Here is a 25,502-nt window from a genome sequence, read left to right as displayed (position 1 = left end):
CATTTAGCAAAGGGAATGAGAAGAGTGACAAACTAGTATACTTTAGATCTTTTTAAATCTGATCATGTTTCCCTATAACAATAATAAAAAACTTTATTTGATATATCACCATTAAAGGTGGCATCTCAAAGCCTGTGATGGACTGGCGCTATGTCCAGGGTGTATTCTGCCTTGTGTCCGTCGCTTACTGGGATAGGCTCCAAATCCTCTGTACTGGATAAAGAGATTAGAAATGGATGGAAGTAAAGGCACTGTGTGGATGGAACTATACACAGTGTTAGAAAACCCACTATGAAATGGCAGCATCTCACTGAGAATAAAACATTTTATAGGGCTGGCTTAAGGAAACAGCCTTTCCACCTCTCTTGCACATCAGTATCCATACCTAGTTATTTAAACAAATTGCCTCTAATAATAAACATCTTAATATGCTTGCTCTGTGGATCCGCATCAGCTATGTTTGCCCATTCCTTCAATTCATGTGCATCCAACACACAGTTCAAAGCTAGCAACTACACAAAATCTTAAATATGAGCTCTACTTGCCACTTACAATACCAACAGTACCAGCTAACTTTAGTAGTGACATTTTCATGGATCTTTTTAACAATAAAATTTACAACATCAGACTTCAGACACAATTAAACAGGGCTCAAAAAAGTCTGGTACAAACATTTTCAGCATGGAATAAACCTTTACTTTAATGGTATAAACCTTAAATGGATTCATATTCTCAATAAGATTTGGTGCTCAGTAACATGACTTAGAAAATGACAGAAGACATACGTATCATGCTTATCCTTCTATTTTTCATAATCGTAAACTCCTTAAGGCAGTTACATTTTCTCTGTTCTGACCTGGAGTTACAGAGAAATTTAAATTCTAATAAGAGATTTGTAATGAGGAAAGTCATACCAATCACTCATACCAGGATTTGCAATCACAATACAAATACTTTCTTTCTGTATGTGTTTATTTTGCAGTTTGAGTCTATGGCATTCCTTTGGGGGTCTATACTCCAAGGCATGACTTTTTTATGGGAACATGACATTTTTTTAAAGTCTTTTAATGCAAGCTTCATATAAACCCTTAGCAGTGGTTACTGTCTGGAGCAGATACTTGAATGGCACAGATTCATTGAAATGATTCAATTTCTTTTGAAAATATTTGGGATAATACATATTCCAGAAATCACAGCCGTTGAATTATCCAGAAATTAATTTCTCTCAGGGTGTATTTAACCCCTCATGGATGGCATTGTATGAAATGAGTTTGAAGTTCCCCATTTGCCTCTATTATGAGATGCTGTGGACACTATTTTATACATTTTAGGAGTGTCCATAGGAAGGTATGTTCTAGAAAGAGTGAACTTCTGTTTTGCCATTATTTTTAATAGGGGCGTTACATGTTTACACTTGGTGCTCCTACTAGAGGAGAGGATATGATTAATCTAGGCTTATCACAGAAACTGAAACACATCTGGTTGGTGAGTCTACTGTGGGTAAAATGTTACTAGTACCGCATGTTGTAAAGCTCGGTATTTTCTCTCTTGGCCTGACTTTTTTTAATGTCTGAGTGTTAGAATCCATGTTGTTGCTGGTAAGGGAATGGTAGGTGCTGTGATTGACACAGTCAAAGCCTTGTACAGAGATACCATTGTAGCTGTTTGACAGTATTTTAGATGCCCTTAGTTAAAAGCATGGGAGGAAGTACTGCCAAGGGAAGGGGGGGGAGCAAGGATTTTTTCTTTGAGTTTGTGAGGTTATTTTTTGTTATATTGTGTTTCAGAAAGCAAGAAAATAAGATTTACTGTATGATAAAAAGAGAAAGAGCTGGAGTAGATCCTCAGATCAGTTTGCTACCAGCAATCAAACAAAAAAATGGAAAGAATTGTCTCCTCCTGATTGGAACCTTTCTTACTGTCTTATTATAATTTATCAGGCTACCTTTTAATTTCCACTGAGAGAAGGAAGTCACTTGTCATGCAGCTATTTTATTCTTCATTGCACAATATGCTCTAAGTTAGCAAATGAAACATGAAATAAATCAAGAATACGATTAACATGAATGTATAAACATCCAAACTATACTTTATCACATTTAATTATTGGGTTAGCTTTTTATTGAGCCAAAATGTTATAAATGTGTGAACGTCTGTAAAATGGAAATATTTATATTTTTCTCTTTTCTGTTACCTGCCTGACAGCATTTTGTATCCCATTCTGTATTACTGGAAAATATTAGACCCAACCTAAAGAATTCATGGGGGTAGTGGGACACAGTACTGCAAAGAGTCTCCTAAAGGGACAGAGCTATTAGTACTTATGTGTTTGAGTCTGGAGAATATAGTAAACTCTAAACATTAAGGGAATGCATGGAATCGGAAAATATAAATTGCATAGTACACAAGACTTAACTGGTTTTATTCTAGGAAAGCAGACAAGACTGAGTCATGGGACTCAGAGGATCCAAGGCTAGACTGAGTATAATAGGCTTCGGGCTTCTATTGTGACATCTACTGTAAATTACAAAAATGTTAAAAGTAAACAAAATAAAGTAACTAGAATGTGGTCTGAAATCACCCCTTTAGACACCCCTTTTACTTCACTGGAGTCAGATATGAAAGGCAATAGTCTCCCGTTCTGTCTGCTGTGTGTTGCAGCAGAGGGACTCCCTGCAGCTGAAAGGGGCAGAGTAACTTGCATGCCCTCTAGTGCAGTTTACACATGCACGACTTTAAAAGCTAGCAAGACAGGTTTCGATTCACATTAGCTGGCGAGCCTTGTTAAAAAACGAATGATAATGTAACATGCCACTCTTCATGAACAAAGTTATACTGAGATTTCCTAAGATACGCGATTAAAAAATAAATAAATAAAAATTTGAATCTCCTGCGGAACACATTCCATAAGAATCAGCGGTTTTACAGTATATATCGCCTTTAAAGGTGGCTTCTCAAAACGCTTTACGGGATAAAAACAACCAGAACAGCAGCAACAACAATATTGTATTTCGTTGCATTTTGAAAACCAAGTAATAACTTAACTATACAGTACGTGCAAACGTTTCGTATGTTGCTGTCGTGAATGCCTGCGTACCCATAAGTATTTTATTTGCCTTGAGTCTGTCTACAGTATCTCTGTCCCACTACCCCCCTCTCTCCCTCAATTCAATTCAATTCAAGGTGTTTTATTTGCATGACAGATGGGTACAATTCTTGTTGGGAATGTATACTTTGATATTTACACCCGGCGCGGCACCGAGGGAGCGTCTGCATTTATAACTTGGTTTTTAAAATTAGTCAAGCAATATGAAGCATCTCCTTTAACTTTTAAGTCCCTTAAATACATTGAGCACAGCTTTCTCACCATCCTTACACAAAGCAGAAACTGTCCGATGACTCACAGTACAAGTGGAAAGATTACAGATTTTAATCGTCTTTAATTTTGTCTTTAATTTTGCCTGTGGAGTGTATCTTATTAAGCTATAAATTGTATTTTGAGCGCGTTTTTTGACTTTTTTTTAATTGCATTTTCGGCGCGGACAGCACATACAAGGGTTAATGAACTGCGCCAAGAAATTTAAAATAGTATTCTTTAGGTGTGAGGGTAGGAGTGGACCGCGGCAGGCATAATCAGCAAACCAGGAAAACAAAGAACAGGACAGGTGAGATGTGTATCCAGAAAGCGAGTGATCAGAAAAAGGAAATGGAAAACGCAGAAAAAGGAAACGCTTTACAGGATAAAAACAATAACAACAGTAGTGGCTGGGCAAACGATTTTTTTAAATCGAAATACAAATTGAGATACTGTACTGTATAATGATGTGCATGAACAAAGGTATACTGCAATTTTCCTTAGATACGCGATTAATGCTTCGTAGGAGGAGGCGGTCTTTTCCTCTTGTCTAACAGTCTGTCCACAAACAAAACATTCCTGTTAGACAAGAGGAATTGAAAAAAAACAATTTTGTCAATGAAAACCGGTGTGTGTGTCTCTCCCTGCTGGATGTCCCTCTCACAAACTGCTGAATGAATAAAATAATTTTATTGAAAACGCGTTTGCGATTGTCTGGTATTTAATTTGGTCCCTTTTAACTGTTTTTCGATCTACTGTATTGCTTTGAGATGCCACTTTTAAAGGCGATATGTAAAATAAAGTTTTTTATTATTGTTATAGAGAAACATGATCAGATTTTCCCTGGTTCAGAAAAAAGTTCTAAAGTGCTACACATAACTTTCTTAATTCGATGTATTTAAAGCAGTGAACTACTGTAGGTGTCACATAACATTCAGAAATACAATCACGTATTTGACAAATAAAAACGATTATAATCTAATCCTTCCACATTTGATCCCAAAATCCCAAGAAATATAAATCTTGACGGGTAGAAAGCTATGCTGAAAGTTTATTAAGATACTTAGAAGACAAAGATACTGTATCAATTTATGTTGCATTAGCCTGATTATGATTAAAAAACACATATAATTAAACACGCGTTTGCGATTTAAATCAGAACACGATTTAAATCAATATAAATGTTTATATTGTAACGCATACTGTCCAGCCTCCATTTCTCTATAAAAATTTACTCTGTTGCACACACACACACAATAGAAGCAGGAACCACTGTCAGAAGGGAAGATATGTTCAAAATATCGCAAATATCGATCATGTTGCGATATTTTGAAATATAAAAGTCAATTGATTGTCCATAATATCGCTATTCTATTTTTTCGAAGAAATGTTTGTTAAAAGAAAAGTCTAGCACCAGCTGGATTCGAACACACAACCTGCCAGCTGGTAGTCACGCACCTAGACCAGTCGGCTACAAGACAGCTCGCATGAACAGGCAGGCGAAACAGCCCTACACAGCCCTGTCGCAGCACACGAATACCGTTATTAAATTCTTTAGATACGCGATTCCATATTATATTAGCAGAAAAGCTTAAAACTACCACTTTTTCACACGCTATTTCACATGCTAGTTAAATACTTCAATGCTTAAAATCGTTAGGGAGAAATGGAATACTGGTGTGTATTTTTTTCTTTAAAGTACCAAGACCAGCTATATACTGTATGTTTATGTTCCAAAATTAATATCGTTTATGGCCTTCACACACGTTACAGTATGCTCCTATTCTTTTTATGCTCAGCTACTAAGATTTCCCTTCAGTGGTAAAATTCAATATCTACAACGGGCACAGCAAAGACGTTTACTGTACTGTAAGTCTTTCTACGACAGACCAACGGACCACGAGTGCCCCTGTTGGTCAACCAATCACGTACTGCGGTGCCACGCGTCATCTTGCGTCACACTGAGCGACGCCACCTGCGGTACGTGTCTGTAACGCCCACTTTGAATGGCTGCATCTGTACTGAATGTATGTCCCTCTTGGTTTGTAACTCTTCATGATTGAGTATATACCTTTTGTACTCTGCTAACCCTCACTATAAGATCTATTATGTTTATATGCACATTTTATGCATTAATAAATGTATTGTCGTGTATAAGTATCTGTGTGTGTGTACGTTGTTTGGGTTATCCCGCAAGGTTGATTCTAATAGCCATCAAAGAATCATTTTGTGACTTACTGCTACAATTAATAATTGTCCCAGTAAATGCACAACCCCCTACATTTATTGGTGCCTCGTGAGAGGATGTCTACACTGACTAAATAGTGCACTGTCCACCACTGCCCAGTATACCTTTAAATGAACAGAAAAAGAGCATTTTCAGAGAGCAATTACATTGTGTTTACGTAGAATAAGTGATTAGACTTATGAGCAATCTAATTCTTATTCATTTAAACAGTGACATTTCAGCTACATACCCAAAAGCAATACATTATTAATAATGTCTTCCGTGTTGCATTTCACATTGGAATGTTTTTTTACAAATGTAAAAAGAGGCGATACACAACGTGTCTCCTCTATAACTCTTCAGTTTACAGAGAATTTCCGCCAGAGCCTCACAACATTGTCCAGTAATACTTTTTGTGTCTAATTTTTAGTTTAGCAGGATTTGCGCGATAAGCACAAGTGTTTAATGGGGATGACATTTCCCACATCTATATTACAGTACAAACTTGTTTGAGTCGGGAATGCCATACCATCTCTATTGGATTTAAACCTGGGGATTCAGCTGGAGTTTTCACAAGCTTTCTTTTGTGAAAACAGCTGAAACGTTTTATATCTTCTTTTTTCAGCATGGAATAAACCTATTACTTGTTCCCTTACTGTAACTACTGCATGGTTTCTTTATTCATTTCAGCTAAATAAGGAGAATTAAATCAGTCAGAATCTCAGAGTACCAATTGTAAAAATAACCCTTCTTCCTTCATTTGTTTAACTTAAAGAATTTGGTGAAGAAAGTTTGTATTGTAGGGCGCTCTGAACAAGTTTGTCAAGATAGGTTCAAAATAAAACAAAAACATCAAACCTCAGATTGGATGAGAACATCATGATTGTTTTGCAAGGATGTGAACTTTGAACGTTTTATTTATGCAAAAAAATAGCATATTTTTTAGTCAACATGTTCTAGATTTGATAGTATTAACAACTGAAAGAATTATATTAATTTATTAAAAATGTTTTTAGATCAATTTAGATGTGGAATCTTGATTCAGACATATTATATAGTATGTCTTGCTAAAGCATGAGCTTTATTACCAGTATTGACAATATTACTAGTAATTTCAATACAATTATTTTTTAAAACCAGATACAAGATTTTGACGTACAAGATTTACAAGGTAAAGACTTTAAACAGTGCATATATTATGCACATCATAAATATAACTAGATTCTTTGCATTTTGCATTGAGTGCTTTACCCTGAGTGATATTAGATAGTTTTGAAGTGATTTCCCTACTGACAATTGTACTACAATTATTCTCATGTATAAACCAACCTCCTTACTTCTCTAAATATTTCCAGTCTTTAAAATAGTTGATATAGTTGGTTGCCTAGGAAACAAGACTAACTCTAATTATATTGTATTGTAAAATATAGACACTGAAAATATTTTCCAGGCTTTCAGATTTATAAAACAGTACACTTGAGTACACATTTTATTATTCTATGGTAAAGGTTTTGTAATTTAGCTATGCAAATGTGAGTTTCATAACTGGTTTAACATTAAGACAGCATAAACCCACTTGAGAAACAAATTCTGCAGCCCAAAAACAGTGAAGGAAAAATATAACTATTTTTCTTCCCTTGTAATATTGATTGAACCATAAGGCAAGAGAGCAGAATTATTCGAGTTTATTAAAGGGTTGGTTGTATAAAAAAGTTAATTTTGCTATTCAAGGGTAAAAAAAGCATGCTGTACATATGCATATATTGAATATATGCATGCAGTAATTTGCATGCATTAGAAACATTTTGAAATACATTTTTTTCTTCACACCATTGTAAATCAATGTAGAATTTGTTCACTATCATGAAGAAATATATTTTACAGAGTATATTCTTTTGCATTTAACAAAATCATGTGTTTTGTTTTTATTTATAATTTTTATACTACTCAATGATGTGCTTTAAACAAACTGTTTCATAAGTTAGTAATTCATTTTCATTATTGACCTCATCATTCCCACTTTGGGGTAGTTAGCATTGCTGCCTCACACTGCTGGGGATCTGGGTCCAATTCGATACCTGAGGTGCTATCTGTGTGGAGTCTGTATATTCTCCATGTTTGTGTGCATTTCTTTCAGCTGTTCCAGTTTCCTGCCACTGTCCAAAAATATATTGGTAGATTAACTGACTTCTGGGAAATTTGGCTGTAGTTGTGTGTGTGTGTGTGTCTGCCCTGTGATGGATAATGTGTCCTGCCCAGGGTGTATCCTACTTTGTGACAATTTTCCCAGCCAGGATAGGCTCCAGATGTTCTGAGACCCTAAATTGGATGAAGTGGTTAGAAAATAGATGGAATAATATTCCCATTTAATTTTTTTAGTAGGGTTCTTAAATTCATCGAATATTTACAAAAATGCATGACTTGCACAATCCTTGATAAAAATTATTTAGAGGGAGGAGAGGAGAAGGAGCCTTTCCAAACATTGGCATCTACTAGGATAACATCCAGTAATTATTCATCATAATTCTTCAAGCATTCTACAAATAATTTACATTGATTAAAAAAATAACCATCAGGTCAACATTAGTAATAATTAGGACAATCCAATATTAAAAATTTAATTATTACTGTCACAGAGGAGAATCTCTGTGAGAATCTCAACAAATCTTTTGAATTTGAAAAAATCACAAGATAATTTATTCGTCTGCAATGTTTCTGAAAAATGGAGAATACACTAAAATTGTATTAATCTAGAGTTCTCACATTTATGGTACCCAACCCTATTCACAGCCAGTGGCAATTTCTCTGATGATATGACTGTTCTAATTGCAAAAACAATATTGTAGATCTATGCCTGAAAAAAATGACAAAATGTTTTAGTATTATATCAACTATATATATAAAATGTTTCTTATTTTTTTATTTTCAGAAGATCAGATAAATTATGGCATTAGTGTAGGACTGGAAGGCTTTTCAAGTTAAAATCAGTTCTTATAATAACAATAATTGCTTATGCTTATATAGCGCTTTTCTGGTCACTCCACTCAAAGAGCTTTACAGGTAATAGGTAATGGGGACTCCCCTCTACCACCACCAATGTGCAGATTCCACCTGGATGACGTGACGGCAACCATAGTGCGCCAGAACGCTCACCACACATCAGCTATTAGTGTGTGGGGGGGAGGGAGAACAGAGTAATAAAGCCAATTCATAGATGGGGATTATTAGGAGGCCATGATTGATAAGGGCTAATAGCTATAATATGATATAGCTCCGAATTTTGAAGAGTCAGAACATTGTTTTGAATCATTGTTTTATTTACCATGAGGCATTGGCATGAAATCGTATTCCATACAATCTTGATGAAATTGAAGTGGTGTTGAAAGACATGAAAGTTGTGAGCTTCATTAAAGATTGTGTACTCAAAATAGTCAGTTATTTGTTATAGTGTCCTGAAATAGGAGCCAAGCAAATACATTTACACAGATATTAGTTGGCTGTCAAAAGGTTCAGTGCTCATTTTCCTCTTTGTCTAGCTGTTTACTTTGGATGGACAATCAAATCTAAACACTGTCTTGGTATCTTGGTATCTTCCACTTCTTAAGAATAAATATCATCATATTCAAAAAGATTTGAAATGTTTTATACTCTTCTCCTGATCTGGGTGTGTATATACCATTTTCCATTAGTTGTTTGGAAGATTCTTGATTTCAATGATTGAATCTTCTCATGAAATTCACTAGCTGACTGCCTATAATGATAGACATACAGCAGTGGTTCTCGTACACGGAGTGCCTCCAGGTGGTACGCCATATGACCCTGGAACTTTGTTGTGTGCACTTAAAAATTGGGACAGTTTTTCATATTTTCTATTTTAATATGTGTTGAATAAGCAGCCCACTTACCATGATACAGCGTGCGCTAATACTTGAGTGGACACAAGAGCTACAATGTAATTCTATACCATTCTATAGGAATGCATGCTACTAACGTAAGTGACCAATTGTATTTAAATAGTTATCTCCAGCAAATACGGAGGTAGGAGAATGTGTGTGATTTTGGAACAATACCAATGTTGTAAGCACAGGAATGCATAGAAATGCATACTACGAAAGCTGGCAATCTTGTAAGCACAGGAAAGCGTGATAGATAACAGAAAAATATTTAAGAACTGTTCTAGGTTGATTTGAGAGCAATACACCAAGCGTCTCTGTGTTTCTCTCCCGTGCTCATGAAATAAAAACGCCTTTTAACTTCTGAGACAGACTCCTGAAATGGAAACGGGGAAAAATGCAAGCTTGCAGATTGCTAAAGCAGGTAAGCCCCACACTATTTTTGAAGAACCTTATTTACCGTTGGCAAAAGAGCTGACACGTATTAAGTGTGGAGAAAAGGCTGCTAAACAGCTTGACCTGCTGCCCCCTTTGAAAGACACAGTCACTCATAGAACTATTGATATGGCGGATGATATCAAAAGTATGCTGATAGAGCACATTAAGATGAGCAGATGCTTTTCACTGCAATAAGATGAGTGTAGATGTTGTTGATTTTGCCAATTTGCTCGTTTACATTAGAAATGAGTTTGAGGATACGTCCCATGAGGACTTTCTGTCTGTAAGCCGTTACCAACAGGAATTACAGGAGAGCACATATTTCAGCTTCTGAATGAATTCATCAAAGAGAATGGCATCGACTGGATAAAATGCGTCAGAGTTTGTACAGACGGTGCTAGAGCGATGACAAGCCGACACAGCGGTGTAGTTGCACGAATTAGAGAGGTTGCTCCAGAAATGAACGGACACATTGCAAAATCCACCGCGAGACCTTTGCCGTCAAGAAAATGCCTGACAATTTAAAATCTGTTAGACTCTGCTGTGAATTGTATCAAGGCTCGAAAAATGAATTCACATCTGCTTTGCTCAATTAAACAGGCTCACCCCTCTCACTGATATGGTGCTTTTATATTGTTTATTTTTCTTTAAAGCGCTTTGAGAAGCCACCATCAAATAAAGTTTATTATTATAATATTTATTATATGTGTATGTCAGTATGTGCTCGCTCATATTGGTTATTGAGAATTTCTGGCATTCTTATGAGAAGATGACTTGTAGGTGGTACTTGGATGCTTTGGTTTGATCAGGGTGGTACTTGGTCCAAAACGTTTGAGAACCACTGGCATACAGTGTTTATTTTGAAATCAATGAGCACAGATAACAGCCAATGGCTAAACTGTATGACTCATTAAGGTCATTTCGTATGCCTAAATTTATTTTGGTTTGCCACAGCAAAGAGAGTGACTAATTATGCAGTAATGACTTTTCCATTTTTATGTAATATTTTCTATTTTCTTCTTTTTTCTTTAAATATGTTTATAACAAATATGAATTGCTATTTCAAAGTGTCATGACTTCAAGTTTTAAAGCAATAAAGCTCTGAATACTTTTGCAAGGGTTTGTATATACATGACGAACATTCCTGAATGTGTTTTTTCTCAAACACAGAATCCTACTATGCAAACATATATATATATATTTTAATATGCACTTGTGTAATAAATCCTACTTTTTGCTAATTGCAAACCTTTTGAGGTCAGGGGCGTGAACTGTAGTAACCTAAGCAAGATTCCTTGGTTCTTATACTACAGTACTACTTTTTACTTTGAAAATTTTGAAACACATGCCTCACAACCATATTTTGACCCAAACATGCTACTATATATTATCAAATCTAGTTGTTTCAAAATCCAGAAATTTCTCAGAATCGCTATAAAACATGTCAGGGCAGTCTCTGTGCTCATATTAATACAATGCATAAAGCGGGTATTTACTAAACCTTGCAAGTGCTTCATCAGAATACACAATTATCTTTTAACAACTATGCTGTGAGGTTCTAAGGAAGAAGAAAATTAATTGTATAGATCCTCACCATAAGTACTATTTAAGCAACCTTATTTACTGTATCTCTTGCAGTAAATGCCCAGCCATCTACATTGGAGAAACAGGAAGGAGACTCAGAGATCACTTCAGAGAACATGTCAGGGCTGTGAAGATTAAAGATTTCATTTCACACCTCTCTGCACCCATTCTGACTTCACACCTCTTGATTGGCCTCTCTTTCTGTCCCCTGCTCCCGCCTCTCACTCCTCCTCCCTCCCAACCTTTGTTCTCCCGCTACTTTACCTTTGCCTACTGCCCTGTCTCTCTCACACCTGAAGAAGGCTCCACGGCCGAAACATTGTGTTCTCTTTCTTCTTTTTTTCAGCATGGAATAAACCTATTACTTGTTCCATAAGTACTATTTGCCATTGGTAAAATATCCAGCAATTGCTTCTCAAATCTTACCACTGAAAAAGTGAACAAGATCTAAGCAATTTTCTAAACAAGTGAACAAGATCTGAATTGCAAGTCATAAAGCATTACAATTGAAGTGCAATCATTTCAATATCTGATTTTTGATCACTAAAACTGCCATTAATCAATAGTCCACATCGGTATGTACTTGACGTATTTCATAGTAGACTTGTTTTGAAAGCTTTCATTAAATCATTCAATTTTTCATTACATTTATTCATTTTATTAAATTCTTATTTTAGGGCTTCCGGTAGTGTCGACATTGGTAATGGCCGCTTATTTTCTTGCTCTTTTGGTCATTTAAAAAAATAACAACAACCATATCAGAACTGTAAATACCACAATTTAAAACAGATACAAATTGTTGGGTAATGATAAAAAACGAGGCAAGGGATGTAGAAACATCCAAATCTTTCTGAGAATGGAAACTGAAGAGAAACAGGGAGACCGCAGTAGTTCTCCCCCTGCTCAATGGTCTGCAAGGTGCCATTTTGACAAATCTGGAGACTGCGGGTCCCCAGTCAGCCCCAAAAATCTTTACTGAACTGATAGACTTCAGAAGGGACCTAAATAAAAATATTTACTGGAGAATTGAACAGAATGAATAAAAGAATAAACTGGGTGTAGGAGTGCATTGTGCAGACTGAGGCATGGGGTGAAAATGCATGGGGTGAAAAGATGTGTTTTTACATCTGCTTCAGAGGCAGAAGCAGCTAGAGACCAAATTGATGGACCTGGAGAGGTCAAGGAGACGGAACCTGCGGATCTATGTGCTTTCCGAGGAGAGCAAGGGGGGTTCGATGATTTAGTTCAGAATTTTAACCTTTATCTAAATACAAATTTGGACCCCTCTAAGAATTACAAAAGGAAACTTAAACCATTAGAAAAATATATGAACATATCTATTGAAGACTTGGGTATATTTGATGTATGGAGGGATGTGTACCTTACAGAAAGAGATTATACACATTTTTCAGCATCTCATAACTTAGAATAGAATATTTCATTATGCATAAACTATACAGATTTAGATTAAATGAGTTTGAAGTTAGAACTTCAGGTTTATCTGACCATGCACCAATTTTCTGACATTAGACCAGAATATGGTAATAAATAATACTTCATGGAATATGAAAGGTAGTATTTTGAATGGTAATGTTGTTAAAGAGCAAATCAAACATGAGATTGAATTGCTTCTATTGACAAAGAAGAAGTGTCTCTAGCAATACTATAGGATACAGCTAAAGCATTGCTTAGAGGAAACTTATCTCTATTTGCTCACATAAAACGAAAGTAAGACAAGCAAAACCAAGGGAGGTACAATCTGCATTAAAATGTGGAGCAAAAACATAAAAAATACCTACTCATACAACACATAAACCATTATTGAAAGAAAGGGAAAAAATAAATCCATTGAAAATTGTGGAAGTAGAAACAAAACTAAAGTCCTTAAACCAAAGTTAATATCAAGCAGGAGCTAAATCAATGAAACAAGCAAGAAGAATGCAAAAGCAACAGGATACATTTATAATTCCTAAAACATTTAACCTGGTAACTAACCAAATGCACTCCAAATTAAAAGAAATGCAGACTACTTTTTTGAATATTATAAAAAAATTGTAAACATTATCTGCAATCCAAAATATCTTATTTTTATTAAAGTAAATCTCACCTGTTTTGTAAGAGGAACAAAATAGTATGCTAACTAGTGTCAGGTTTGACATCCCTCCCTTAGAGAGTGCTCTAACCTTTCCTGAGATCTGTTAATCTGATGTATGTATTAGCTCCTGCTGTGTATTGTTAGGACTGTTAGGATTGTTAGGACCTCTGAATATATAAGCCTAGGGGATGAGCACAGGATCCCCTTGGAACATGGATGTCCAAAGCCTACTATCAGGCTACAGAGACTTCTGAGAGCATACGCCTTACCAGAGACATTCTGACCTCTGAGCCTGGGGCCTGGAGAACCTGGCCTCATGCCTTCCTGGATTGTTTGTTACTTGTGTGTCTGGATTGAGGGGGCATTCATAATAGCAGGTGATTTTAACAATGTGAACTTGAAGAAAACAATGCCTAATCTACATCAACAACATCAACACATCAACTTCCCGACATGCAGAACAAACACGTTGGACAATGTTTACACTCCCTTCCGGGATGGTTACAAAGCCCTCCCCTGACCTCCTTTCGGCAAATCTGATCACACCTCCATTCTTCTACTTCCAGTTTACAAGCAGAAGCTTAAACAGGAGAGGCCAGTGTTAAGAACCATTTAATACTGGTCAGATGAATCAGATTTTATATTAATATTTTTATTTAATATTAATAAGTCAGTGTTTTGCTTCCACTGACTGGCAGATCTTCCGCAAATAATATCAATATGTATGCGGACTATGTTACTGGCTACATCAGTAAATGCACTGAAGATGTGGTTCCTAGGATTACTGTTCGCACATACCCAAATCAGAACTAGACTGCCTGGATCCCTTCTTTATTCCCTTGAGCACCGAATCACGAACTGTCACGAATTATTGCACCTTAATAAACCTGAATGTTTTTTTCCCGAGGTCCATCTCCTGTCTTTTCTGGGTAATGCCACTCTGCATAGGGTCCAAAACTACAAACCTCCGTGGGAGGCTGTGTCCTCTGTTCTCAGAAGAAGAGCCTTCCGTGACAACTAGAGTAATAAGCAAAGAAGAATTGTATAATATTATTTCAGCTCTTAAGACCAATAAATCACCAGGGACAGATGGCTTCCCAAGTGAATCCTATAAGGTATTCAAAAATCAGCTGATTCAAAAATCAACTCGTATACTCCTGTCCACTTGTAATTAGATAAGGAAAGGAGTTGTTACAACTTCTTGGAATGAAGCTATTATTTATTTTATTCCAAAAGAGGGAAAAGATAAAACTAGACGTGGCTCTTTCCACCCAATTTCCATTCTTAACATAGATTATAAAATCTATGCACTAATTATGGCCAAAAGTCTACCTCAGCTAATAACTTTAGGTGAGTTACAAAATGGATTTATTCATAACAGACAAACAGGAGAATATTAGATGCACACTCCATATTATGAGATATATTGTTAATTAACGCAATCTTGGGCAATCTTGGGGCAATCTTGGTTAGCTTGGATGCAGAAAAAGTCTTTGATTTTGAGTCAATTGGGAAATTTTATATCAGACACTAGAACGATTTGGATTTGCTGATACATTTATAAATATCATTAAAATAATTTATTCCAATCAAATTATTGATAAATCTAAATCTTTCTGACAGATTCAGTTTTAAAAAAGGTACAAGACAGAGATGACCCTTGTCACATCTCCTGTTCTCTGTATACTGTATATAGAACACCTGGCAGAATGGATTAGACAATTCATTAGACCCGATTAGACCCAAAAAGCTAGGGGATAAAATTCAAAGGACAAGAACACAAGATAGCATTATATGCAGATGATGTACTTTTGTATTTTGATAATCCTAATGAATCATCTGCCAGGGTTATGAATCCCTGGACAGATTTGGTCAGATATCATGGTACAAACTAAATATAGAAAAAAAGTTTTGTGTTAGAATTAGAAACAGATCTGTTAAAAGTTTTATATATAGAGAAAATCTATATTATGAATATGGAATTGTGTAACTAAAGGGAAGTTTTAGTCACTGAAAATAAAAATAACCAATTATAAAATGCTTCTGAATGTCTTTAACAATATTAAATGATGTATTAATATATACTGTATACATAAAGTGTTCCATCATCTTCATAAACATTTTCCACATCAAATTCTTTAACTGAGTCACTTGCTGTGGTTATTTATAAGATTTCACATGCTCATTTTAACTACATTTCCCATTTACACTTGCTGTTTTTATTTCTGCAAAAGAAAAAAAACACTTTTAGTTCTTAACTTACAGTAGATCATTCAATCATATTGACTCCTTGGAGGTTCAGTGGTAGTATTCTTGCCTTCCATGCTTGAGCCCCAGGTTTGATTCCCAGCCAGTGTGCAAGTTGTGCTTTTAACTGTTTGCCCCTTGGGCATAATAAAGACTATTTCTCTGATAATAAAATATAATAAATAATATGCATACTATACTGACGTTTCTATTGATTTTATATAGCACAGTATGTTAAATATTAGGAAATATTCATAATACATAATAATAAGTAATCCAGAATTGTCCTGTGGGGCCTATGTCCAATTCTGGATCACTCAGATGACACCTTGTACTTCCAGCAACCTTATTTATTGTATCTATTGCAGTAAATGCCCAGCCATTTAATTTGGGAAACAGGAAGGAGACTCGGAGACCGCTTCAGAGAACATGTTAGGGCTGTGAAGATTAAAGATTTCTCCAAGCCTATTGTTTCTCATTTCACCTCTGACGGCCATGATCACACTAATCTCTCCGTCTCTTTTCTCAGAGATGGTTTTCCTAACTCCTACATCAGAAAGACTACATAAACTAAAATTATCCTGCAGCTAGGATCACACCTTTCCCCTTCTCTCAACGACAGACTAATTTTCTTCTAAATTCTCTCTATTCATTGTAGGTTTCATTTCACACCTCTTTGACTTCAAACTACCTGATTGGCCACTCTGTCTGTCCCCTGCTCCTGCCTTCCGCTCCTCTTCTCTCCCAGCTTTTTGTTCTCCTATGCTACATTATCTTTGCTTACTGCCCTGTCTTTCTTACACCTGAAGAAGGCTCCATGGCAGAAACGTTGTGTTTTCTTTCTTCTCTTTTCAGTGTAGCGGCGAGGCTTAATAATAAGGCAGAATTAAGTGTTTCTGAGCTTCCCAAATGAGGCCCCATTTCTCTGTTCATCTCTGTGGTGCAGCCACAGAGAGACCATTAGGGTGATTTAAGGTTTCCTAGGACAGCTCCCAAAGGGGGGTGCACTTAGCTAAGCCTGGCTATCATGATCAATGGTCATCCACTGGCGCCTATCAGTCTAGGGAGTGCCGGATGGACATCTGGACTGCATTACTAAGTGTCAGGACTAAGTGACTCATATCTCACCTTGATCAACCAATCAGGGACTGGTAGGGCTGAGTAACCCACGTGGGACTCTGATGCCCATGGAACTTTCAGCCAATCGACGAGCTGAAGTTCCTCCAGGTAAAAACAGGCAACACAGAGAGCCTGTAAGATTCAGATTGAGATTCAGATTCAGTAAGATTCTGGAGAGGATTCTGTGGACTGTTCTAAAGGGAATTCAAAGGAGAATTCCAGGGCAGGACGGCCCAGGAGCAGAAGGCTCCCAAGGGCAGGACATTCTCGCAGCGCGCCTCCTGACCATCCCGAGACTCAGCCCGGACAACCACGGAACGGCCAGTGTGTCCGAGTGCCAGAACTTTCCTTTGTTCTAAGAGTCTAGAGTGGAGGTTGCCAGAGAGTAACCAGCAGCAGGCCTCGTGGACAGGTCAGAACTGTGGACAGCTGAATCACTATTCAGAACTAGCTCTTCATCAGGAACGAACCGGTCCTCTTCCTGACTTGCTGGGATCCACAGTCATCTTTTCTCCTGTGCACAAACTTTGCTAGTTAAAGCCAACACTAACTAGCCGGTCAGTGAGCATCAGCAGCGCACCGTCGCAAGCCGCACAGCACAGCCTGGCACGGAGCCAGAGAGCGCGGATTGGACAGCAACAAGCCTGCAGCTGATTGTTTGTGCCTGCAGGAGATCTGAATCCCCAGAAATTGGATGAGTATTCAACTTCAATGCATTACAGCTCGAGAATTCAATTGTTATCCAAACCAGTTGATATCAATTTAATTCCTAAGAGTTATGTACTTGTTTTGAGTATCTAATGTAGAAGTTATAACCAAGTTCATTTACGAAACGGTCTTAATGAATGATATACTGAACGTATGTCCTCTTGATGTGTAACACTTCGTAACTGATTGAATATATACCTTTTGTATTCTGATAACCCTCTCGATAAGATCTGTTAGGTTTATATGCATATTCTATGTATTAATAAATTTATCCTCGTGTATTAGTACCTGTGTGTGCGTGTTGTTTGAGTTATGTCGCGTGGTTGGATTCTAAAGCCATCAAAAGAATCAACTTTGTGATTTACTGCTACAATTGATAATTGTCTCAGTAAATGCCCAAACCCTACAGAACTGGTGCCTTCAGAGAGCCACTATGATTACATATTTGGCGTCCCTGAACGGCTATGAAACACTACATTTATTTGGCGTCCCTGGGTGGGCGTGGCAAGACTGAAATGAATCAACCAAGCGGAATAATTCAATATAAAACGCCGCGGGTTTCATACACGACAATACAGTGTGCTGAAAGCCGAAAGGAAAAAAGTTCCCCTTGCTCTTTAAGCAGTGCTTGATTGTTTTGTGATCTTTTGCAATCTACCGGGTTGATTGCATACTTGATCTTGTGGTTTTCTGTGGTAAAACTGTGATTTCGTACTTAAAAGTAATACTCTTTAAGTTTAACGATGGTTGCTAAAAGGTCTGAATTCGAGTCGCTATTAAGCACTCTCTCTAGCAGCGGCAAGTCTGACCACGATCTCTTCCATATCTCCGTCAGCGGAGAAGCTAGAAGGATAAATCTCCATTCTCTGAGAGAGCTAGCGAAGGACATAGAGAGATTTGACCCCGCAGTGTCAGAGAATAATATCGAGAGTTATATTCAGGACCTCAGGTATACCCTGCAGTACCTGCCAAACGCCACAGAACAGGAGAAAGTGTTTCTGGTCAGGAAAACTACCAGCAGAGCTGTACATGAGTGGATGGCTAGGCAGATGAAAGAAGTCTGTAATGACTTTGAGCAGCTATGTCAAGCACTTATCGAAGAATACAGTGCGTTTATTGACCCGACTGCCGCGATAGCCGCCGCCCTTAACATTAAGCACGAGAGAGCAGAGTCCCCTCGCGAATATTACGAGAGACTTAGACGAACTTATTTTGCAGGGCGAAATGATGAGGGTTGCGAAGAGAACACACATTTCAAGGGTTTATTCATTGCGAATCTCCACCCATCAGTCAGAAAGATGATCTTAATGCATACAGATGCACAGACCATGAAAATGACTGATATTAAGAGATTCGTGCAGAAAGCCTGGGAGTATGATGTCCAAAGTCGCTCTGAGCAAAAAGCTGCTAAAGCGACCGTGTTCGCCGTCAGAGCCAGCAGGGTTAATTCCCTCCTGCTCGAAGGAGCACAGGCTCCTGAGCTGGCTAAGCCCCGTTCCAAAGCACTCACACAGGACCGCACCCAGCGTCCTAAGTGCCATGAGAACACCGGGGAAGGGAAAGGGCTAGAAAAGGCTGAACAAAAGGATTCAGTAGCCACCCGCCTGGCCAGGCTTGAACAAGCTTTATTAGGACAGGGACAACCGCTCCCCAAGGCTGCCGGAAGCGTGAATGAGCTGATACTCTCCACTGGAGGAGGCGGAGACCCGCCCCCTCTCCCTCCCTCAGTCTATCTGATTGAGCGGAAGGGTTCCTGCCAGGATGAGGTCAGCCACTCCCAAGCGAGTGCTGACTCCACCCCTGAAGTCACAGAGCAGGCAGTAAAACACGGAGGAAAAGCAGGAAGCTTTTACCTCAAGGCTGCCATGGGAGATGTCTTACCCAGTGAGACACTGATTGACACTGAGGTTGAAAGGTGTTTGATGTCACACGGCAAGCTCAAACGGGTTGAAAAAGAAAAGGGCATGCGACTCAGAGAGGAACCTTTGGTGGATCACCAGAAAGGCAAAGTGTGGAAACAGGTCAAGGCTCCTAAGCCTTCTGTACAGAAGGAAAGGGGGGCCAAGAGGCAGACTGTGCTCACACAGTGCCCACCGAACACAGAAGCCTATGTGGAGATTCCCTCTGTTCCCTCTGGACAAGAAATAAAAATATTTTCTTGTTCCCCGGATATACAGGGAAGTCGTGTCCCGGCTGAGGTCACAACAGCCTCCCTGCCACAGGAGCGGTGCTCCAAGCAGCCGCCTGATCCACCAGGTAAAGCACACCCCTTTTACATCCCTAAAGAGGAGCAGATCTCCCCACCTGGCGATGAAAAGGAGCTTTCCCTGTGCACCCTGGCACCCAAGAGGGGTCAGGACCACCACCCTGCAGTGGTGGAAGGGATCCAGATGGCAGGAGAGCAGGTTGGTGATGTAGCCCTCGCCCTTAGCCCTGAGAGGTCCTCTATTAGTGAGGATCTGCTTGAGCAGCTGTCACAGGGCCACCGCCAGGTGCCCCTGGTGCAACATTCACAGGTTAGACAGGAGGTCCAGCTGGACGCTGAGACTACTGCGCTGTGGACACACCTGATCCCAGATGCCGATTCCCTCTGCTGTGACCCAGGGAACCTGCAGTCAGGTAACATTATTTCTCACAACTACCAGGTAGTGAGTGAGACTGACCTGATTGTTCCTGCCTCGACAGCAGGGTTGCCAACACACCCAGTCCCCCAGAAGGGACAGGGAATGAAAGCCGAGCCGGTTTTCTTACAGCCACCAGCTCAGTCTGTCAGTCTGAGTCTGACCAACAGTGGTTCACCCAGACTGGAGCTGGATGGTCAAGTCACCCGCCTGCCAGTGCAGGACATCGCAAAGAGGGGTGTCAGAATCCCCGCCTGCACTGACATGGGCCTGGTGGGTGATAGTAAGTTCAAAGACAATGAACTAGCTATCCCAGTGCTGGGGCAGCTCCCTGAACCCCTAGCGAGGGAAGGGGGGAGCGAGCAGGTGTCCTACACCCACGCCCAGCGAACGATTGTAAACATGCCAATAGAGGGATTCCTCAATCAGGAAGTGTGCAGGGTGGACCTGAACAGTGAGAATGGGATAACAATCCCAGATCACTCAGGTGCTCCAGATGACCACTCAGCCGAGGGTCAGGTATGCTCCACCGCTGCACCGCCCCCTGCAGGGTTCCTAGAGCACAGGCATGAACAAATCGAAAAAGCAGATGCCCTGGAAAAGGAGGAGCAGCATCAGCAGCTGTGTCAGATCTCCCCAGATTTCCAGGATGTTGGTGCCCAAGATGCCACATGGCATACTGAGAAAGACACCATGTACACGCTGCGCCAGCTTAGAAAGGCAACAGTCACTCAGAAGGAGATGACTGGGATCAGCCACCCGAAAAGACTTTTGGGAAGACTGATTGCTGCCGCCACTGTTGCACGTTTGCTTTTTCTGGTAGGTTTGTGTGCTGCTGGCACTCTCATCCTGACTGCCCCAAGAAGGCAGGTGTCAGAGAGGCCAGAGGGTAGTGACAGACTGTATCGACAGCAGCAAAAGTTGGAAAGCTTAGGGAAAATCCTACAGGCAACTTCCTATGCAACAGGGTTAAACCTTATTCCCCAACCAGTGGACATGATTGTTGGTGTTATACAGTGGGTTTATGCTTGTGTGCAACAGGCCAGAATGTTGACACAAGACCTGTCAAGGGAGTTTAGTGCCACTGTAGCCAGTCTAACCACGGCACAAATCCCAACCCACTTGATTCCACTCTTCTCAGTAGAGGAGTATGTGACATTAACCCCATCGCTCATAGCTCACCCAGAAGGCAATCCAAGATTGAATTCGGTTCCAAATCTTGAGATGGGTATGGCTACCAAAGCTATCCATTGGCTGTGTCTAAACGATTCACCAATGAAGGGTGTAAAGCTACTAATGGGCAGAGGGAGGTTAATGAACCCCATGAAGAGCAGGTGGGAAGTAAATGGCTGGTCAGCACACCACGTTTAACTGACACTGTGACTTGTGACAGGCATGATGCAGCTACCTAATAAAACAGTTCCTTTAAGTTCCTGAGGAGGCCATAGTACAGCATGGTAACTTAACACTGTACGGTCTAGAACCAGACAACATAAGACCAAACTTGAGGTCATGGATGCCTTCAGGTGCCACACTAAGGAATTGGATAGAAATCCAAGAAACAGTAAGCCCTGAAGAGGTACAGGCAGTTAGTTTGCTTTAATGGAACAAACCTCCAAACCACCCTAGCAGATACCCAACACAGGTGTTGTGGTTTATCGGGGGGCTGGGAACAGGAACTGTTGTTATTGTAACACTACTGCCAGGTAGCTGGATCATGACTGACAGTGTACTCTGAATGATGTACTCTCACATCAAGATGTACTCCGGGTAGCATGAATGAGTCAAAGGTAGCATGACAAAAGAAAGGAAGTGACTTCTCCCCAAATACTGTATCTACCACAGAGGTATCAGATATTGACAGTGAACTTCCTGATGTGTAATTCCTAGACTTAGATAATGTCTCCTACCGTGTTTATACATACTCCAGATGTTATTCATCCTGTTTGTATCCAATGCTGGTTCTGGTATGAATTCTCGAGGAGTAATGTGGACATTTAAGATTAATGTTCTAATGGCAAGGGACATCACTTAACTCTGTTTTTGTTTTGAAGGCAACAACGCCTCAGGACCTCGTGACCTTCAAAAAGGGGGGATATGTAGCGGCGAGGCTTAATAATAAGGCAGAATTAAGTGTTTCTGAGCTTCCCAAATGAGGCCCCATTTCTCTGTTCATCTCTGTGGTGCAGCCACAGAGAGACCATTAGGGTGATTTAAGGTTTCCTAGGACAGCTCCCAAAGGGGGGTGCACTTAGCTAAGCCTGGCTATCATGATCAATGGTCATCCACTGGCGCCTATCAGTCTAGGGAGTGCCGGATGGACATCTGGACTGCATTACTAAGTGTCAGGACTAAGTGACTCATATCTCACCTTGATCAACCAATCAGGGACTGGTAGGGCTGAGTAACCCACGTGGGACTCTGATGCCCATGGAACTTTCAGCCAATCGACGAGCTGAAGTTCCTCCAGGTAAAAACAGGCAACACAGAGAGCCTGTAAGATTCAGATTGAGATTCAGATTCAGTAAGATTCTGGAGAGGATTCTGTGGACTGTTCTAAAGGGAATTCAAAGGAGAATTCCAGGGCAGGACGGCCCAGGAGCAGAAGGCTCCCAAGGGCAGGACATTCTCGCAGCGCGCCTCCTGACCATCCCGAGACTCAGCCCGGACAACCACGGAACGGCCAGTGTGTCCGAGTGCCAGAACTTTCCTTTGTTCTAAGAGTCTAGAGTGGAGGTTGCCAGAGAGTAACCAGCAGCAGGCCTCGTGGACAGGTCAGAACTGTGGACAGCTGAATCACTATTCAGAACTAGCTCTTCATCAGGAACGAACCGGTCCTCTTCCTGACTTGCTGGGATCCACAGTCATCTTTTCTCCTGTGCACAAACTTTGCTAGTTAAAGCCAACACTAACTAGCCGGTCAGTGAGCATCAGCAGCGCACCGTCGCAAGCCGCACAGCACAGCCTGGCACGGAGCCAGAGAGCGCGGATTGGACAGCAACAAGCCTGCAGCTGATTGTTTGTGCCTGCAGGAGATCTGAATCCCCAGAAATTGGATGAGTATTCAACTTCAATGCATTACAGCTCGAGAATTCAATTGTTATCCAAACCAGTTGATATCAATTTAATTCCTAAGAGTTATGTACTTGTTTTGAGTATCTAATGTAGAAGTTATAACCAAGTTCATTTACGAAACGGTCTTAATGAATGATATACTGAACGTATGTCCTCTTGATGTGTAACACTTCGTAACTGATTGAATATATACCTTTTGTATTCTGATAACCCTCTCGATAAGATCTGTTAGGTTTATATGCATATTCTATGTATTAATAAATTTATCCTCGTGTATTAGTACCTGTGTGTGCGTGTTGTTTGAGTTATGTCGCGTGGTTGGATTCTAAAGCCATCAAAAGAATCAACTTTGTGATTTACTGCTACAATTGATAATTGTCTCAGTAAATGCCCAAACCCTACAGAACTGGTGCCTTCAGAGAGCCACTATGATTACATATTTGGCGTCCCTGAACGGCTATGAAACACTACATCAGCATGGAATAAACCTATTATTTGTTCCTTTGCAGCCTACACATGCTGACGCAGCTACCCACCTGAACGATAATAAAGACACTTCTATCTGGGCAGGCTGTCAGGGGAAAAGATATGATCTGACAATGATAATCATAACTGTTTTTTTTACATTTTTATTATAAATTGAACACACATTTTTATTTATTCATAGCATAATTGATCTTACATGTTTTTTAAGTTATATTGTTAGACAACTGTTTAGTAGTATCCACTCAAACATTTTAAAGTAAAAATGAGAGAAAAGAACTTCAGAGACTTAGCAGCTGCCAAGCTCATGGAAATGTTTCACATTCTTGTGTGAGACTGTTGTGCATCACCATTTCTATTGGCGATAAAATGTGTATTATTACACTGGGATCACATTTTTTAACTAAAATTCATCATCTACAATGCATTGTGAGAAATGAACTGGGTTTAAAAAGCCAGCTGAATGTCCTGATTTGGGCCAACCTGAGGGAGAACACGCACAACATAAAAAAACTCCATCTCCCATCTCCAAAACTCCAAAAAAACGCCATCTCCCAGGGTAACTTCAGTGTTTGAAAAGAGTTTGAAAAGTGTGTTTCTCTCTAGCTTGACGCGTTATTGACAATTAATTCCATTTTTCATTAAACCTTAAGGTGGCATTAAAATGACTAAACAACAAAAATTTAATATTAGTAATGTTATAAAAAACAAACCAAAAAATGTGTTCTCATCTCCCAGGAATCTGCCTCCTCCCCCTTAACCCCTTTGAGGACAAGAAGCCTGGGACCCTCTCCTTTGTGATATGTGACCAAGGGACAATATTTCTATTGGATTTGAAGAGATGTATTCACAAGTCTGCTTGTTTATAATGCCATAGGGCCTCACACATCAACACGAGTTTTGTTGCCTTGTTCTGAACATGGAGCTGCTCATACCTAGAATTCTAATTTTTGGTGTAAATTGGAGGTTTTACAAGTTACTGTATATATTTTACTTTTATTAGGATTTTAAATGCACTCATCAATGCTGATTCTTTCTAACCCCGAGATATGAAAATAGTGTTGCAGTTCCCCTTTAAGTATGAATATATGCATTTGCACATTCAATACGCAATACGCATAAATAAAACAGTAAAAACAGTGGAATCTGATGGTAAATTAATTATTACTCTTTTGGTTTGTTCTTGATCATGCATCAAGGGTAATAAACAGGGTGCAAGGAAGATATTTTTTGGACTTGAGCTTACATGTTAATGTAAAGTATGGAGGTTCATCATAGGACAAATGTTTGTGAGTTCTGCTTCTCACTGTAACATAAATATGCTTTAACTTAATTTTTAAGATTGCTAGCTACATACAGCAGTGTCCTTGTGCCATGGGGAAATAAAATCATCATATGTGTCCAATATTGTATCCAATCAGAATTTAAAGCTCCTAATTAGTACTTCTTACAGGATCAATTAGGACCATAAAAATAATGTGTGTAGAGGCAAGGCTTATTAAAAATACAGGAATTAAGTTTGCTGCTCCATTACCAGTCCCACTCTCCTTCATCTCAGTGGTGCTGGATACAGAGAGGCCATTCCATTTGGTTCACATTTAAGGTGTTTTTCTAGCTGATAGAGCTTCCTGATAAGGAACAACTCCCAAAGCTGAGA

This window comes from Atractosteus spatula, chromosome 1 (assembly GCF_055471065.1).
Source record: "Atractosteus spatula isolate fAtrSpa1 chromosome 1, fAtrSpa1.hap1, whole genome shotgun sequence".
Lineage (NCBI taxonomy): Eukaryota > Metazoa > Chordata > Actinopteri > Semionotiformes > Lepisosteidae > Atractosteus > Atractosteus spatula.
The sequence above is the reverse complement of the archived record's forward strand: the minus strand, read 5'-3'. Positions refer to the sequence as shown.